Raw genomic sequence first — 15,942 nt, 5'->3', positions numbered from 1 at the left:
TCCATCAATCACACGGTTTCAGCCAATAAGGAATGCAGACCCGCGCGTGGAATGTCGTTTGGAGGTGAATGTGGACAAAAGAGAATTCGCTGGAGAAACTCGGCGGCCGGTTTGGCGGGATCCGTGCAGGTAAAGCAGAGGCAATTTTTCTGATCCAGTGCTCCTTCATCAGAATTGATAGTAACTAGGAAAGGTACAGATAGCGGGGTGAGGGCTGTCACTCCCGCAGTAGGTGGAGCTGGAGCTCAGGAAGAGAGAGAAGAGCAGCCAGACAGAGAAAGAGCTGGCTCAATGTGAGGCAGGGAGAGAGAAAAGCTGCCTGAAGCAGCCCGTGTCATGGCAAGGGCCTGGACTCTGGGGAAAGGACATTGCACAAGGTGCTCAGCTTCTAACATGGTTGAGCCTGATATTGCCTCCCTGGTACCAGGATCAAGGATATCTGAGTGAGCAATATCCCCAACATGGAATTGGACCAGCAGGACGACATTGTACACGTTGGAGCTAATGACAGAGGAAGGAAAAAGGATGATATTCTGAACGTAGAAAGTTAGGCAGGAATTTTAAAAAAGGAAATACTCAATGGTAGCAATATCTGGGTTACTCCCGGTGTGATGAGCTCGTGAGGGGATGAATAGGAGGATAGAGCAGATGAACGTGTGGCTGAGGAACTGGTGCAGGAGAGCATGGTTCACATTTTTGGATCATTGGAATCTCTTCTGGGGTAGGAGTGACATGTAGAAGAAGGAGGGATTGCACCTGAATTAGAAGGACACTAATATACTGGCAGGGAGAGCCAGGAGCTGCTCAGGAGGATTTACATTCGTACGGTGGCGGTGAGACTGGGGGATAGGGATCTGCCTGAGACTGGTGCAGTTTGGAAAAGGTAAAAGTCAAACAGTCAGGGCAGGCAGGGAATGAGGTAGGAGTGATAAGTGAACCTGCATGTATTTCAATGCAAGGGGCCTAATGGAGAAGTCAGATGAACTCAGGGCATGGTTAGAAACATAAGACTGGGATATCATAGAAATTACAGAAACATTGCTCAGGGATGGACAGGACTGGCAGCTTAATGGTCCAGGATACAAATGCTATATGATGGATAGATAGTGGTGTTTTTGATAAGGGGGTACCATTATGGCTGTATTTTGGGTGGATATTACTGGAAATACATCCATGGAAGTTATTTGGGTGGAACTGAGAAGCAAGAAAGGGATGATCATCCTTATTGTGATTGTACTTTCGACCCCACAGTCAGGGGGAAATTGAGAAACAAGTTTGTAAGGAGATGGTTTAAAGGTGGCAAATGTTTTTCCTTTTTTTGAGACAGGGAATAGGAGTAATACTGGGAATTACAGACCTGTCTTACTTTGTGGTGGGCAAATTATTGGAGAGGATTCTGTGAGACAGGATTTATAATTACTTAAATGCCATATTTTGATTAGAGATAGCCAACATGGCTTTGTGAGGGGCAGGTCATGCATCATAAGAGGAATCGCTAGAGAGATTCGGCAGGTTTGGGACGACCTGTGGAGATAAAGTGAAGGTAATTCCAAGTGTGGTCTAACCAGGGCTGTACAGAGCTGCAGCATAACCTTGCAGCCCTTTGCTAATGAAAGCCAACACACCAGATGCCTTCTTAACAATCCTACAATTCCACACTTATGGAATCTTTGAGGATGTGACAAAGCACTCTCTGATAAAGATGGACCAGTGAATATGGTGTTTATGGATTTTAGCCAGGCATTTGATAAGGTTCCCCATAGTAGGCTCATCCAGAAAGTAAGGAGAATGCGTGGTGGTGCATTACTTAATAGTCAGGTCTTGGGAAATGTTGCTGAACAGAGACCTTGGAGTCCAGGTTCATAGTTCCTTGAAAATGGAGTCGCAGGTCGATAGGTTAGTGAAGAAGGCATTTGGTGTGCTTTCTTTTATTAGTCAGAGCATTGAGTATAGGAGGTTGTCGGTTATGTTGCAGCTGTTAGGCAGCTTTTGGAATATTGTGGGCAATTCCAGCCTCCCTCCTAAAGGAGGAATGTTGTGAACTTGAAAGGGTTCAGAAAAGATATTTATAAGGCTGTTGCCAGGGTTAGAGAGTTTGAGCTGTAGCGAGAGACTGAATAGGCTTGGGCTGTTTTCCCTGCAGTGTCAGTGGCTGAAAGGTGACCTTTATAAGACTTATAAAATCATGAGGGGCATGGACAGACAGGGGCTTTTCCTTTGGGTATGGAGTCTGGAACCAGAGCGTGCAGGTTTAGGGTGAAAGGAGAAATATTTAAAGGGGTCCTGAGGGGCAATGTTTTCATGCGAAAGGTGGTGCATGTATGGATTGAGCTGCCAGAGAAAGGCTGGTACAATTACAACAAGTAAAAGGCATTTAGATGGCTAAATAAATTGGAAGCATTTAGAGGGATATGGGCCAAGCGCTGACAATTGGGCCTAGATTAATTTAGAATATCTAGGTGGCATGGAGGAATTGGCCTTTCCTCACAAGACCTTCCCTCCTTACCAGGCAACATCCTAGTAAATTCCTCTGAACACCTTCCTTCCCAAGTTTCCGCATCCTTCCTATTACGCGGCGACCATAACTGTATGCAATATTCCGAGAGGCTGCACCAGAATTTTGTACCTCTGCAGCATGACCTCGTGGCTCCAAACTCAATCTCTCTATCAATAAAAGCTAACACACCGCATGCCTTAACAACCCTATCAACCTGGGTGACAACTTTCAGGAATCTATTTACATGGACACTGAGATCTCTTGGCTCACGTACACTGCCAAAAACTTACCATTAGCCAGTACTCTTTATTCCTGTTGCTCCTTCCAAAGTGAATCACCTCACACTTTTCCACATTAAACTCCATTTGCCACCTCTCAGCCCAGCTCTGCAACTTATCTGTGTCCCTCAGTAAACTGCAACATCCTTCGGCACTATTCACAACTCCACCACCCTTACTGCCTTGCTGCCATCCGCAAACTTACTAACCCATCTTTCCAAGCCCTCGTCGAGATCCTTTATGAAATGACAAACGTCAGTGGACTCAAAACAGATCCTTGTGGAACACCACCAGCAACTGAACTCCAGGATGAACATTTCCCATCAACCACCACTCTCTGTCTTCTTTCAGCTAGTCAATTTCTGATCCAAATTGCTAAATCACCCTCAATCCCATATCTTTGTACTTTGTGCACTAGACTACCGTGGTGAACCTTATCACCCACCTTACTGAAATTCATGTACATCACATCAACCGCTTTACCCTCATCCACCTGTTTGGTCACCATTTCAAAGAGGTAAAAACAAGGATAGTAGATGCTGGAAGCAAGAGTCTAGATTAGAGTGGTGCTGGAAAAGCACAGCAGGCCAGGCAGCATCTGAGGAACAGAATCCTGATGAAGGGCGTTTGCCCGAAATGTCACTTTTCTTGCTCCTCGGATGCTGCCTGACCTGCTGTGCTTTTTCAGAACCACTCTAATGTAGACACCATTTCAAAGAACTCAGTAAGGTTTGTGAGGCACTATCGAGGAGAAAGTGAGGTCTGCAGATGCTGGAGATCAAAGTTGAAACTTTATTGCTGGAACAGCACAGCAGGTCAGGCAGCATCCAGGGAACAGGAGATTCGACGTTTCGGGCACAGGCCCTTCTTCAGGAATCCTGATTCCTGAAGAAGGGCCTGTGCCCGAAACGTCGAATCTCCTGTTCCCTGGATGCTGCCTGACCTGCTGTGCTGTTCCAGCAATAAAGTTTCAACTTGTGAGGCACTATGCACCCTTCACAAAACCGTATTGACTATCTCCAATCAACGTATTCCTTTCTCGATGATTATAAATTTTATCTCTTTATAACCCTTCCCAACACTTTACCCACAACTGAAGTAAGGCTCACTGCTCCATAATTACCAGGGTTGTCTCTACTCCCCTTCTTGCGAAGGGGACAACATTTGCTATCCTCCAGTCTTCTGGCGCTATTCCTGTAGACTACGTCGACCTAAAGATCAAAGTCAAAGGCTCTGCAATATCCTCCCTGGCTTCCCAGAGAATCCTAGGATAAATCCCATCTGGTCCAGGGGGCTTATCTATTTTCACACTTTCCAGAATTGCTAACACCTCCTCCTTGTGAACCTCAATCCTGTCTAGTCTAGTAGCCTCCATCTCAGTATTTCCCTTGACAACATTGTCTCTTTCCAGTGTGAATACTGACAAAAAAAATTCATTAAACACTTTTCCTATCTCCTCAAACTCCATGCACAACTTCCCACTACCATTCTTGTTTGGCCCTAATCTATCTCTAGTCATTTATTCCTGATTATACCTATCAAAAGCTTTAGGGTTTTCCTTGATCATATCTACCAACAACTTCTCATGTCGCCTGCTGCCTCCTCTTAGTTCTCTATTCAGGTGTTTTCTGGCTAGATTGTAACCCTCGAGCGCCCTTTTTCTCCCCATAACAACTTCCCTGTTACGCTTGCTCAGTTCCAGAATCAGATTTGCAATCCTTTCCTCTCCCTCTGGAACTAATCCGTAGGCCGATTGAAAACTCTCAAAAGGGTGACTTCTCCTTTCCTATTTCTAATCTCAGTCCATACTACCTCAGTGGACGAGTCTTCAAATATCCTTTCTGCCACAGTAATACAGCCCTTGACTAACAATGCCACACCTCCCCCTTTTTGGCCATCTTCTCTGTTCTGACTGAAACATCTAAATCCCAGAACCTACATCACGAACTTTGGCACCTGAGAGGCAACACCCCAAATGTAAGTCTCTTTCATTCCCTTTCTGACCACTTAATTCGGGAGTCCCTGGTGACTAATGCTCTGCTTATTCCCTTCCCCCCCAGCTAACTTCCCTTCTGAGCAATAAAGACAGACACTGTGCCAGAGACATGTACTCTATGACTTACCCCGGTAAGTCATTTCACCACCACCGGCACCCCCCAACCCCAACACTATCCATAACAATATACCCTTTGAGGGGAATGGCTACAGGGATCCCTGCACTGTTTTCTGGTTCCCTTTCCATCCTCTTACTAACCCACCTGCCTCTTTGTTGTACCTGTGGTGTGACTACCTCCTTGTAAAGCCTCAATAACCCCCTCCACCCACCTGAATGATCTGAAGATTATTAGATGTATTATTATACTTCTGAATGGGCCATTGAATTTAATTTTAATATGGATCTCGCTCTCTGTGCACCTTCTCTCTGCATTGTAGTCTTTGCTTTGTTGTATTACCTAATGCACTTTGTACAGTATAATCTGCCTGTACTGCAGGCAAATAGAACTTTTCACTGTATCTAGGTATATGTGACAATAATCAAATCAAAGATGCTGGTGGGTGGAAAGTGTAGACTGGTGGAATCGTCACTTGAGGCACTTACTGGGATAGACATGGTCCTTAGACATGTCCCAACCATTTCCCACACTTCTGCCATCACCACCCCTGCTCTTCCCTCCCACAACACTGACAAGATCCCTTTGTTCCTTGCTTTCTATCCCACAAGCACCTGCATCCCAAGGTTTATAAGCTGCTATTTCCAGTAGTTCCAATGCAGCTGCCCCATGACCACTGGCCAAAAGTGTTCAGACAATTGATTGACATAGTATAAAGGACATGCCCCTTGAAATATGATTGAATAATGTCTTGGGGCAGAGAGAAGTTCTGAATGTACTTCTCAACAAGCAGATGTCGTCGATAGCAGATCTCCTTAGTCTGTCCCCAGAAAGCAGTCTTCATTGAGCAGTCCTCATCAGGCAGATGAAAGATGGAGCAGAAGAAGAGGAGGAAGGTCACGGGAAGAATTCGCTGTCATCTCCATGAGAGATGCAACCCCACCACTTTAACAAGTGCCGTCTGTCTGTTTGTCCTCTGGTATCAGTCGCTGATACCAATTGTCACTTTGTTGTATACTTTGTTTATCCAGTTAACTAATGTGACATATCTAAACTGATGCTTCTTTGCAAACTCAATAAACCATGAGAAAATTACTTGGGCATTGTTGACTGCCTTTTTTTTCAAACATCTCCCTAGCCAAGGGAACTCTCTTCCTCCTCACAACAGTACACTGGCAAAAGACGTCAATGATGGTGAACAATTTGGAAGAATTGTGTGAGATGTCAAATGAGGCCTTTCTTGTCGTTGCGATTTACAGGTCAAATTTACCAAGCAAATCTTGGAGGCAAAGATGAGATTATTACAAGTTAATGGCAAGGAACACATTCAGGCTCATTATTACTTATCTCGCCTCATTTAATATATATGTTCCTATTCTACCCCCTGCCAAAAAGCAATGAGGGGCTGCGAACTCTGAACACAAAAGTAAGTGAGTATCTGCGACATTAGGTGGCTGTTTGCTCTTCCACACATCTATCTTGGACACATGGCATTAACATCTCAGGGCATGCCCAATGGGCGACAGCTACTTGCACCCAATGCATGTAGATACTGGCATTCAACCTGTAGCATCTGACACATGCCAACATTTATGCTTTGTAAAATCATGGGGGGCAACTTTTTGTTATACAAGAGAGATGTTCATACATTACCATCAACTGGCGAACTGCTGTTGGATTGGTGATTCACCCCAATCAAACCTGTGCTGTACCAGGTAGGACCTGAGGGATGGCCGCATCAGCCTGAGCCAGGGGAAGGCCTTTGACAGGATATTGCACTCCTCCATGTGGGGTGTGGTATCCAAAATGGCTTGGGGGGGAAGGAAATTTGTAATTAGATCTGACTGCTCTCCACCAACATCGTTAGCTCAGTCTCAATCAATGGGTGGGAATCAGAAAGCTTTCCCGATCAGATCCAGAGTCAGGCAGTACTGCCCATTCTCTTGTGCCTTGTCTGTATGTTTAGATTAGATTACTTAGTGTGGAAACAGGCCCTTCGGCCCAACAAGTCCACACCAACCCACCCAGACCCATTCCCCTATATTTACCCCTTCATCTAACACTACGGGCAATTTAGCATGGCCAATTCACTTAACCTTCACATTTTTGGATTGTGAGAGGAAACTGGAGCACCCGGAGGAAACCCACGCAGACACGCAGGGAGAATGTGCAAACTCCACACAGAGAGTGGCCTGAGGCAGGAATTCAACCCGGGTCTCTGGTGCCGTGAGGCAACAGTGCTAACCACTGTGCCACCGTTCTCTAGAGCCTTTTGCTGAGTCATTGAGGAAGGATGTGAGTGAGAGGGGAACTCTTCCAGGCAGCCAGGGCCTGCAGGTCAAAGCCTCTCTGTATACAGATGACATGCAAATCTTAAATAAAGTACATCCCTCCTCTGCACTCTGTATTATATTCTCTCTCTCTCTCTCTCTCTTTCTCTCTCTCTCTCTCTCACTCTCTCTCTCTCTCTCTCTCTCTCTCTCTCTCTCTCTCTCTTTCACACACACACATAAAAATGTATAATAATATCCTCTCTGCTTTACTTTCTCTCTATCACACACTCGTTCAGACAATAATATTTCATTATCTCTCCCCTGCTGGACTATCTCTGTATCACTCTGTCTCATTCTGACAAATCTTTAATAAATTGCTCTCTGCTGTACTTTCTCTGTGTCACACACAAATCCTAAATGAATTGTGTCTCCCCATCCCTCGATGTACTGTGTATCGTGTTGTCTCTCTCACACTGGCATTTTTCTAATTCCCCCTCTGCTGCACTCATATGCACAAATCTTTAGCAATGTACCCTTTGCTGCACTTTCTGTCTATCGCTCACACACAAATATTTAATATTCTCTCCTCTCCTCTTCTCACTCTGTATCACTCTCTCACATACAGAAACCATTCATAATATACCACCTGCTAGACGCTCTCACTGTTTCAAAGTAAGGAATTTTCCAGTCCCTCAGGATCCTCCCCGAGTCCAGTGATACCTGAAAGATCACTACTAAAACCTTCATTAGCTCTTCAACTACCTCTTTGAGAACTCTGGGCTGTAGCCCCTCTGATCCTGGTGATTTATCCACTTTCAGACCTGTCCATTTTTCTAGCACCTTCACCTTGGTGATGGCTACCATGCTCATCTCTTCCCCTGACTCTCTTGAATTTTTGGGATATGATTTGTGTCTTCTCTATGAAGACTGACACAAAGTACTTATTCAGTTCCGCTGCCATTTCCTTGCTCCCCACTACAATTTCTCCAGATAATTTTGCCAGGGGCCCAGAGTCCACTTATCTCTCTCTTCTGCCCTTTATATATCTGAAGAAACTCTTGCAAAGTTTCATAATATTACCAGCGAGCTTACCCTCATATTTAATCTTGTCCCTCCTTATTTCTTTCTGCATTGTCCTCTGTTGGTCTATGTAGGCTTCCCAATCCTCTGGCTTCCCATTATCATTTGCCACATTTTATGTTTTCTCTTTTGCTTTTATACTGTCCCTGATTTCCCTGGTCAGCCAGGTTGCCTCATCCTTCTTTCAGTATGCTTCTTGTTCCTTCGGATGAATTGTTGCTGTGTTTCTCAAATTACTCTCAGAAACTCCTGCCATTGCTGTTTCATTGTGTGTCCTGTTAGGCTCCTCTCCCAGTCCTTCCGGTCAGCTTCTCCCTCATGCCTCTGTAGTTGCCTTTATTCAACTGTAATATAGTTACTAATACAGTTACATCTGATTCCTCCTTCTCCCTCTTAAACTGCAGGGTAAATACATTCATATTATGGTCACTGCCTCCTCAGGGCCCCTTCACCGTAAGCTCCCTTATCAAGTCTGCCTCATTGCACAACACTAAATCCAGTATTGACTGTCCCCTAGTGGGCTCCACCTAAAGTTGCTCCAGAAAGCCATCTCGTACACGTTCCACAAATTCCTTTTCTTGCAATCTATGACCACCTGTTTTTTTCCCAATCTATCTGCATATTAAAATCCCCTACGATCACTGTAACCTTACCTTTCTTACATGCCTTTTCTATCTCTTGCTGTATCTTGTGTCCCAAATCCTGATTATTGTTTGAAGGCCTGTCGATAACTCCCGTTATGATTTTTTTTAACCTTTGTATTTCTTCAACCCTATCCACACAGATTCTACATCATCCCAACTGTACTTTGTTTATCGCTGTTGTCTTACTTTCATTTTTTTACAAACAAGGCAACCCTATTCCCTCTGCCCACCTGCCTTTTTGATAGGATGCATATCCCTGGATATTTAGCTCCCAGTGCTGATCCCCTTTCATCCATGTCTCCATTGATGTGCCTGCCACACAGTGTATTATAATCCTTATATTCAGTAAAAGAACTGAGAGTCGGCTTTTACAGAAAATAATATTCATTTATTGTACACAATTGAGATTAGAACAGTAAAGTATAGTACAAATTAATTTTAAAAATCTGATAGGTATTTCACTCATTTTCCTGTCCCTCCCTGTTTCGGTTGTCCTGCTCCTCTAGTAACGATATAAAATGATTCGGGAGCCTGTCTGCCTTTCCTCTCTTTCATGCACTACATCGTTTGGGTTTGTCTTTCTGTATTCAGTCATAACAGGAATGAATGATTTTGTAGGCACAGTGAACCGAGTGTCTTGATTTCCTACAGCATCACGAACAATAAAGTGGGTTTTGAATTGTTTTGACAATAAAATCAATCAAAATCAATTCAAAACCGATGTTAATGTCAGAGATGCTTCAGAAAATCAAGAACTGTTTGTCCTGCAAAATCAGACCTGAGGCTAATCAAGCTGCTCCAGTTTCGCTCCAACATTGGGAGAGTTAAGAGGAAAATATCAAGAGGTAAATATTTGCAACAACTGACTAAACACACTCTGAGTTCGAGTCCACTGGATCCACAGAGGTCCAGAACTCAATGCAGTCTGAAACCACTGGTTAGAGTTATCCATACCACAAAGGGAAATGTTTCTGGTGACCACAAGCCTATCATCTACAAATCTTCGCACAAACCTATCATCTCAGCATGACAACTTTTCCATGGGGGTTCCTCACAATCATCTCCAACACCTCACCACGGCCAACGCTTGGTTTGGTCAATCATTTTCTATCTACCATGAGACCTGAAGTGTGGGTGTACCCAATCGGTTGCATCACGTGCAACATAATTTCCAGCTACTCAGACACTGAAGCAATCGGTTGCATCACGTGCAACATAATTTCCAGCTACTCAGACACTGAAGCAATCGGTTGCATCACGTGCAACATAATTTCCAGCTACTCAGACACTGAAGCAATCGGTTGCATCACGTGCAACATAATTTCCAGCTACTCAGACACTGAAGCAATCGGTTGCATCACGTGCAACATAATTTCCAGCTACTCAGACACTGAAGCAATCGGTTGCATCACGTGCAACATAATTTCCAGCTACTCAGACACTGAAGCAATCGGTTGCATCACGTGCAACATAATTTCCAGCTACTCAGACACTGAAGCAATCGGTTGCATCACGTGCAACATAATTTCCAGCTACTCAGACACTGAAGCAATCGGTTGCATCACGTGCAACATAATTTCCAGCTACTCAGACACTGAAGCAATCGGTTGCATCACGTGCAACATAATTTCCAGCTACTCAGACACTGAAGCAATCCATGACAACATTCAAAGAAGTTCAGGCTTGGGGTGAAAAGTGGCAAAGGTTATAAAAGTCATAACCCTGCCTGGCAGTGCGCATCCCGAGTAAGAAAGAATCCAAATGATCCCACTTGCTATTCAGATACATTTCTGTTAATCCACTTCTATCAATATCAAAGAAGCAAGACTTGACCATAAACTGAATTGGACAATTTTCATTAATACTATAAGGAGTAGAGCAGGTGAGGAAGCTCTTTGATTTATTTTGCATTTTAGACTTTGCATTCTGATTGCAAAGATAATATTAAACTAATTATTTTAATAATGTGCTGTCTGCACCATAACAACAATATAGTTCTGCTGAGCCTGATGTCAGTGATAAGTAAGTTACTGGAGGGTATGTTGAGGATCAGGATTTACGTGCACTTGGAAAAGCAAGGACTGATTAGGGATAGTTAACATGGCTTTTTGTGTGGGAAATCATCTCTCATTTACTTGATTGAGGTTTTTGAAGAGGTGACAATGAGGATTGATGAAGGCAGAGCAGCAGACGTTGTCTACATGGACTTCAGCAAGATGGGTGACAATGTACTGTATGGGGTGTTGAAGGCTGAGGGGTGACCTTATAGACATTTATAAAATCATGAGGGGCATTTTTCCCCAGGGTAGGGGAGTTCATCAGAAGAGGCCACAGGTTTAATTTGAGAGAAGATAGATTTAAAAGGGACCTGAGGGGCAACCTTTTTGTCATGCAGAGGATGGTGTATGTATGGAATGAGTTGCCAGAGGAGGTGGTGGTGTAGAGTACAATTACAACATTTGAAAAGCATCTGGATGGGTATATGAATAGGAAGGATTCAGAGGGATTTTGGCTAAATGCTGGCAAGTGGGACTAGATTTATTGAAGTTATCTGATGGATGTCAGTCACTTAAACAAAGAGTCTATTTCTGTGCTGTACAACTCCATGACTCTGTGAATCTTGATTTGCAATTCTAAGGTAGCAAATTGCAATTGGATTATTTGGAGACAAAGCCAAATCATTTGTGGCTGATTCACTCGATCGAACTTCAGGTCCACCATGGTTCTGTTCATTTCAATTGGCAGGGTTGGCAGAGTTTCATGGTTTGGAGATCAGAGTTCACATAATACAAAATGGAAGGATTAGTCTAAGGATTTCCGTTCAGAAGTCACCTAATATTTCCAGTGATGGTACTCGATCAGAATTAGAACCCGTTTCATTTCTACTGTCATAAGTAGAATGGATGGCTTTGAGGTATGTGGAGAAGAGGTGTTGGAAATCCTGGAAAAGGTGAAAATAGATAAGTCCCCTGGGCCTGATGGCATTTATCCTAGGATTCTCTGGGAAGCAAGGGAAGAGATTGCAGAGCCATTGGCCTTGATTTTTATGTCCGCTTTGTCTACAGGAGTAGTGCCAGAAGACTGGAGGATAGAAAATGTGGTTCCCTTGTTCAAAAAGGGGAGTAGGGATAACCCTAGTAACTATAGGCCGGTGAGTCTCACTTCTGTTGTGGGCAAAGTCTTAGAGAGAATTGTAAGGGATAGGATTTATGAACATCTGGATAGGAATAATATGATCAAGGATAGTCAGCATGGTTTTGTGAAGGGCAAGTCGTGCCTCACAAACCTTATTGAATTCTTTGAAAAGGCTTAAACAAAGAGTTTATTTCTGTGCTGAACAACTCCATGACTCTGTGAATCTTGATTTGCAATTCTAAGGTAGCAAATTGCAATTGGAATATTTGGAGACAAAGCCAAATCATTTGTGGCTGATTCACTCGATCGAACTTCAGGTCCACCATGGTTCTGTTCATTTCAATTGGCAGGGTTGGCAGAGTTTCATGGTATGGAGATCAGAGTTCACATAATACAAAATGGAAGGATTAGTCTAAGGACTTCCGTTCAGAACAGTCACCTAATATTTCCAGTGATGGTACTCGATCAGAATTAGAACCCGTTTCATTTGTCTGTCTTGATTTGCCTTGTGGAGAAGCAGGAATTGTTAGCATTGTTAACAGTTTAGTTTGTTTAGACCAGAGAATGGAACAGCACAAACTCCAGGCAATTGCATGTACCAAGGGAATACATGGAGGTGAGGGCGGGGGTAGGGGTTATTTGTTTTAAACGAAGTGTCATTTCATCAAGGTATTCCATCTTCATTGAGTGGTTACTATTGGTTGTGCACTGCCTGAGGGGACACTAGAGCCAGATTCAATCATGCATGGGGAAAACCATGGCGAGTGGGACTAAGGAAGGAACCCATAGAGACAGACAACTGATGCAGACAATGAGAGGCTGCAGTGCCTCCCTCCGTGCTGCACCATTCTCTGTGTACAGCTCTATCCCAGTGGGTTGCTGCAATCTCATTCACACTCTGTCAGAGACAGACTACCGGCTTGTTAGTGACGTTCCTCAGCCCCAGCGCATCTGATTGGTATATTACTGCTCCTCTACGTTCACTATCAAGCATGGTCACAGAAAAGATTAGATGAAGCCACCTGGCTGAACGGATCGTTTCCTCTGGTTCGAAAATCTGGAAACGACGGAGCAGCAATGAAACTGTCAGCCGTGAGCTATAAGTCTTTAGTCACAGTCAGGCTGACAGAAAATATAGGAAGCGGCTGGGTCCTGAGGTTGTCAGGCCCGAGTCGCCTATCGCTTCTCGGCCTTTTGGCTAAGATCATGTGTAGTTCTGTTCTTGTCAGTTTTAATATCTGATATGTCTCTTATTTAGGGACTCAATATTAATCTGATTTTTGCAGGCAGGAGTTGTGCTAGGAGCTTGCTCCGCCAACTTCGCGCATCGTCCTAGTATTGCAGTGTTTCTGGGAATGGTGCACTCCACATTAAAAAATCTGAAAAGCAGCTTTGTTGATTCTGTTTTGGATACGTTTTTTGTCTTATTTCTTATGTTCTGTACTTAAATAGCATTTGGTTAGTCTTTGCTTTCGTGCAATTCCGATTCGTTTTTGTCTCAGGCGGTGCTGAGTCCGAGGGTTGGCACTGAGATAAGGTGGGGAGAGGGGAAATGAAGTAGCTGGAGAAATCTGCATTCATCCCTTATGCAGCGAAAGTCTGGAGAGGAATGCAGTGGTGTTTGTAGAGTTTCGTCCAGAGCAGCGCCGTGACGTAGGACTCCGTGCTCTTCAGCCTGTTCCCCGGGATGCACACAGAGACGAACAGCTACTGTGCCTAGAGGATCATCTGTGAAGGATGCTCTCTGGGCGGTCCGAAATCTGTTGATCTTCCAGCTGAAGCAGTTGACCCCGACTGAGTGTTGCAGTATGGCGCATTCCAAGTTCCAGAACTACATGTTGAGGGACACGCTGAAGCTTGGTGCAGCTGCCACCAAGGCGCGGTGGGGAAAGACCACCGTGTATCGTCTGCCTGCCTGCCTAAGCACAGGGGGCTGACGCAGTAAGGGGGCTCGGCTGACCTCCCAGCTAAATATGTGGAGAGTAATCATACAGACCTGTATATATGAACGATTACTCTGTCTCAGTATGCAAAGAAATGGAATGTTTACATATGTATGGCATGACCAATTGTACAGATCATCAAAATATTTTATGAATAAAGTATATTTTTGAAATAAAAAATAATTCCCTGGGGCAGGCTATTTCGACGTCACCTTCAAGAGCGTGAAGAATTGTGAGCAGCTCCTGAAGATCTTCAAAGAGAAGGAAGGGGAACCTCTGTTCTCCATCTTGTCGGCGCAGAGGAGTCGGGTTGTAACAATCCAGATGTACAACCCTCACGTCCCAGTAGCAGATGTCCTGACCTTCTTGAGAAGATACGTCCAGGTCGAGGGAAAGAGTACCGATGTGGTCGATCCTTTTGGGATCTGGACCAGCAAACAACAGGTCAGGGTAACCCTGAGGGTCAATGCCAGTGGGAACATCCTCCACCCACCCTCCAGCTTTGCCATCGGAGGAAGCAGAGGTTACCTGACCTATGCAGGGCAGTCGAAAGTGTGCCGAACCTGCGGGAGGTCAGGCCACATGGCGGCGGATTGTAAGGTGACTGTCTGCCGAAACTGCAAGCAGGAAGACCACCCGACCAATGAATGTAAGGAGGCCAAGAACTGTAATCTGTGCGGAGAGGCGGGCCACATGTACAAGGCCTGCCCAAGACGAGGGGTCGCCACCTACGCACAGATGGCCGGAGGTGGCAACATGAGCCGTGGACCGCCTAAGACCAACAAGGTACCACATAACAGCACGGGAACGGTGTCTGGAGGCACCCAGAAGGAAGGGCAGGCTGTAGCAGAGCAGACGGCAGACAGCGGGGAGATGCAGCAGCTGATCCAAGCTCCTTCAAGATAGACGGAGGAAATGGAAGAGGAAGGATCAAAGGAGGCAGAGGATTGGATTACTGTCAAAAGAAGGAAGAGGAAACCTCCCAAAGCCACCCAGCAAAGGGGGAAGCGACACCTACATGACGAGGATACAGGCAGCTCTTCCGACGGTGAGGACGGGTGCAAGGAGGGTCGTCACCAGAGGAAGAGACAGAGTGCCGTGGGGAAAAAGGCGGGCAGCACCGCCCAAGCAGGAAAAGACAATCCCTCTGAGGGGATGGGTAAAGGCCTCCCCCCACTCGGTGAGAACCAAGAGGTACCCACCTCCCTACAGCTCCAGGTAACTGGGAGCAGCGGTCCTGTGATAGCCCCGCTGTCAGATGGAGAACTGGACTATGCGGACCCTGGGCCCGACCCGAAGACACTAGAGCGGGGAAATGGCCCCAGCGTGGAGCCGGACAGCTACCTCAGCCCTGGGAGGGTCCAGCAGTTTGCCATCACCACGGGGATGCACACAGCTACCCCAGAGAGGCAAGACCAGCAGCAAATGGACAGTGTCAACCTTGTAAACTGTTAAAATGGGGTTAAAATTGCCAGCATCAATGTGCGTAGCATCAAATCGGCTATGCGATGTGTTTCTACGATGGCCTTCCTGGCCAACATTAAAGCCGACGTCCTGTTTCTGTAGGAGTGTGGGATACCGCACCTCAGCAGCTACAGGATATGGTCGAGCTTGTGGACCCATGGGCCGTCAGTTTGGTTGGGGGGTAACGATAGCTGCGCCTCCGGCCTGGGTATCCTGTTGCAAGGAGGCAACTTCACCATCTGCGAGGTTAAGGAGGTGGTGGGCGGGCGCCTCCTCGTCGCCGACGTCATGTACAGGAATGCTCCCCTGAGACTGATTAATGTGTATGCCCCAGTGGGTAAGAGTGAACGGTTGGCTGTCCTGCAGCAGCTTCCACTGTTGCTGGCTACGTCCAGGCCGGTCATTTTGGCTGGAGACTTCAACTGTATCATTGATACAGATGGACGATCCGGCGGGGGGTCAGTAATCTGGACGCCACGTCCAGAGCCCTGATGGACATGGTAAAAGATGCCAAGCT

The 15,942-nt window shown here is 45.5% G+C and overlaps 1 non-coding gene across 1 annotated transcript; it reads left to right on the top strand.

Moving 5' to 3' along the window:
* The first annotated feature begins 13,196 nt into the window (after positions 1 to 13,196).
* LOC122544148 lies at positions 13,197 to 13,387 on the top strand. Its single transcript, XR_006310278.1, has one exon. It is a non-coding gene; the product is annotated as a U2 spliceosomal RNA (small nuclear RNA).
* The last annotated feature ends 2,555 nt before the right edge of the window (positions 13,388 to 15,942 follow it).

Source organism: Chiloscyllium plagiosum, chromosome 46 (genome assembly GCF_004010195.1).
Source record: "Chiloscyllium plagiosum isolate BGI_BamShark_2017 chromosome 46, ASM401019v2, whole genome shotgun sequence".
Taxonomy (NCBI): Eukaryota; Metazoa; Chordata; class Chondrichthyes; order Orectolobiformes; family Hemiscylliidae; genus Chiloscyllium; species Chiloscyllium plagiosum.
The sequence above is the reverse complement of the archived record's forward strand: the minus strand, read 5'-3'. Positions and strand labels throughout refer to the sequence as shown.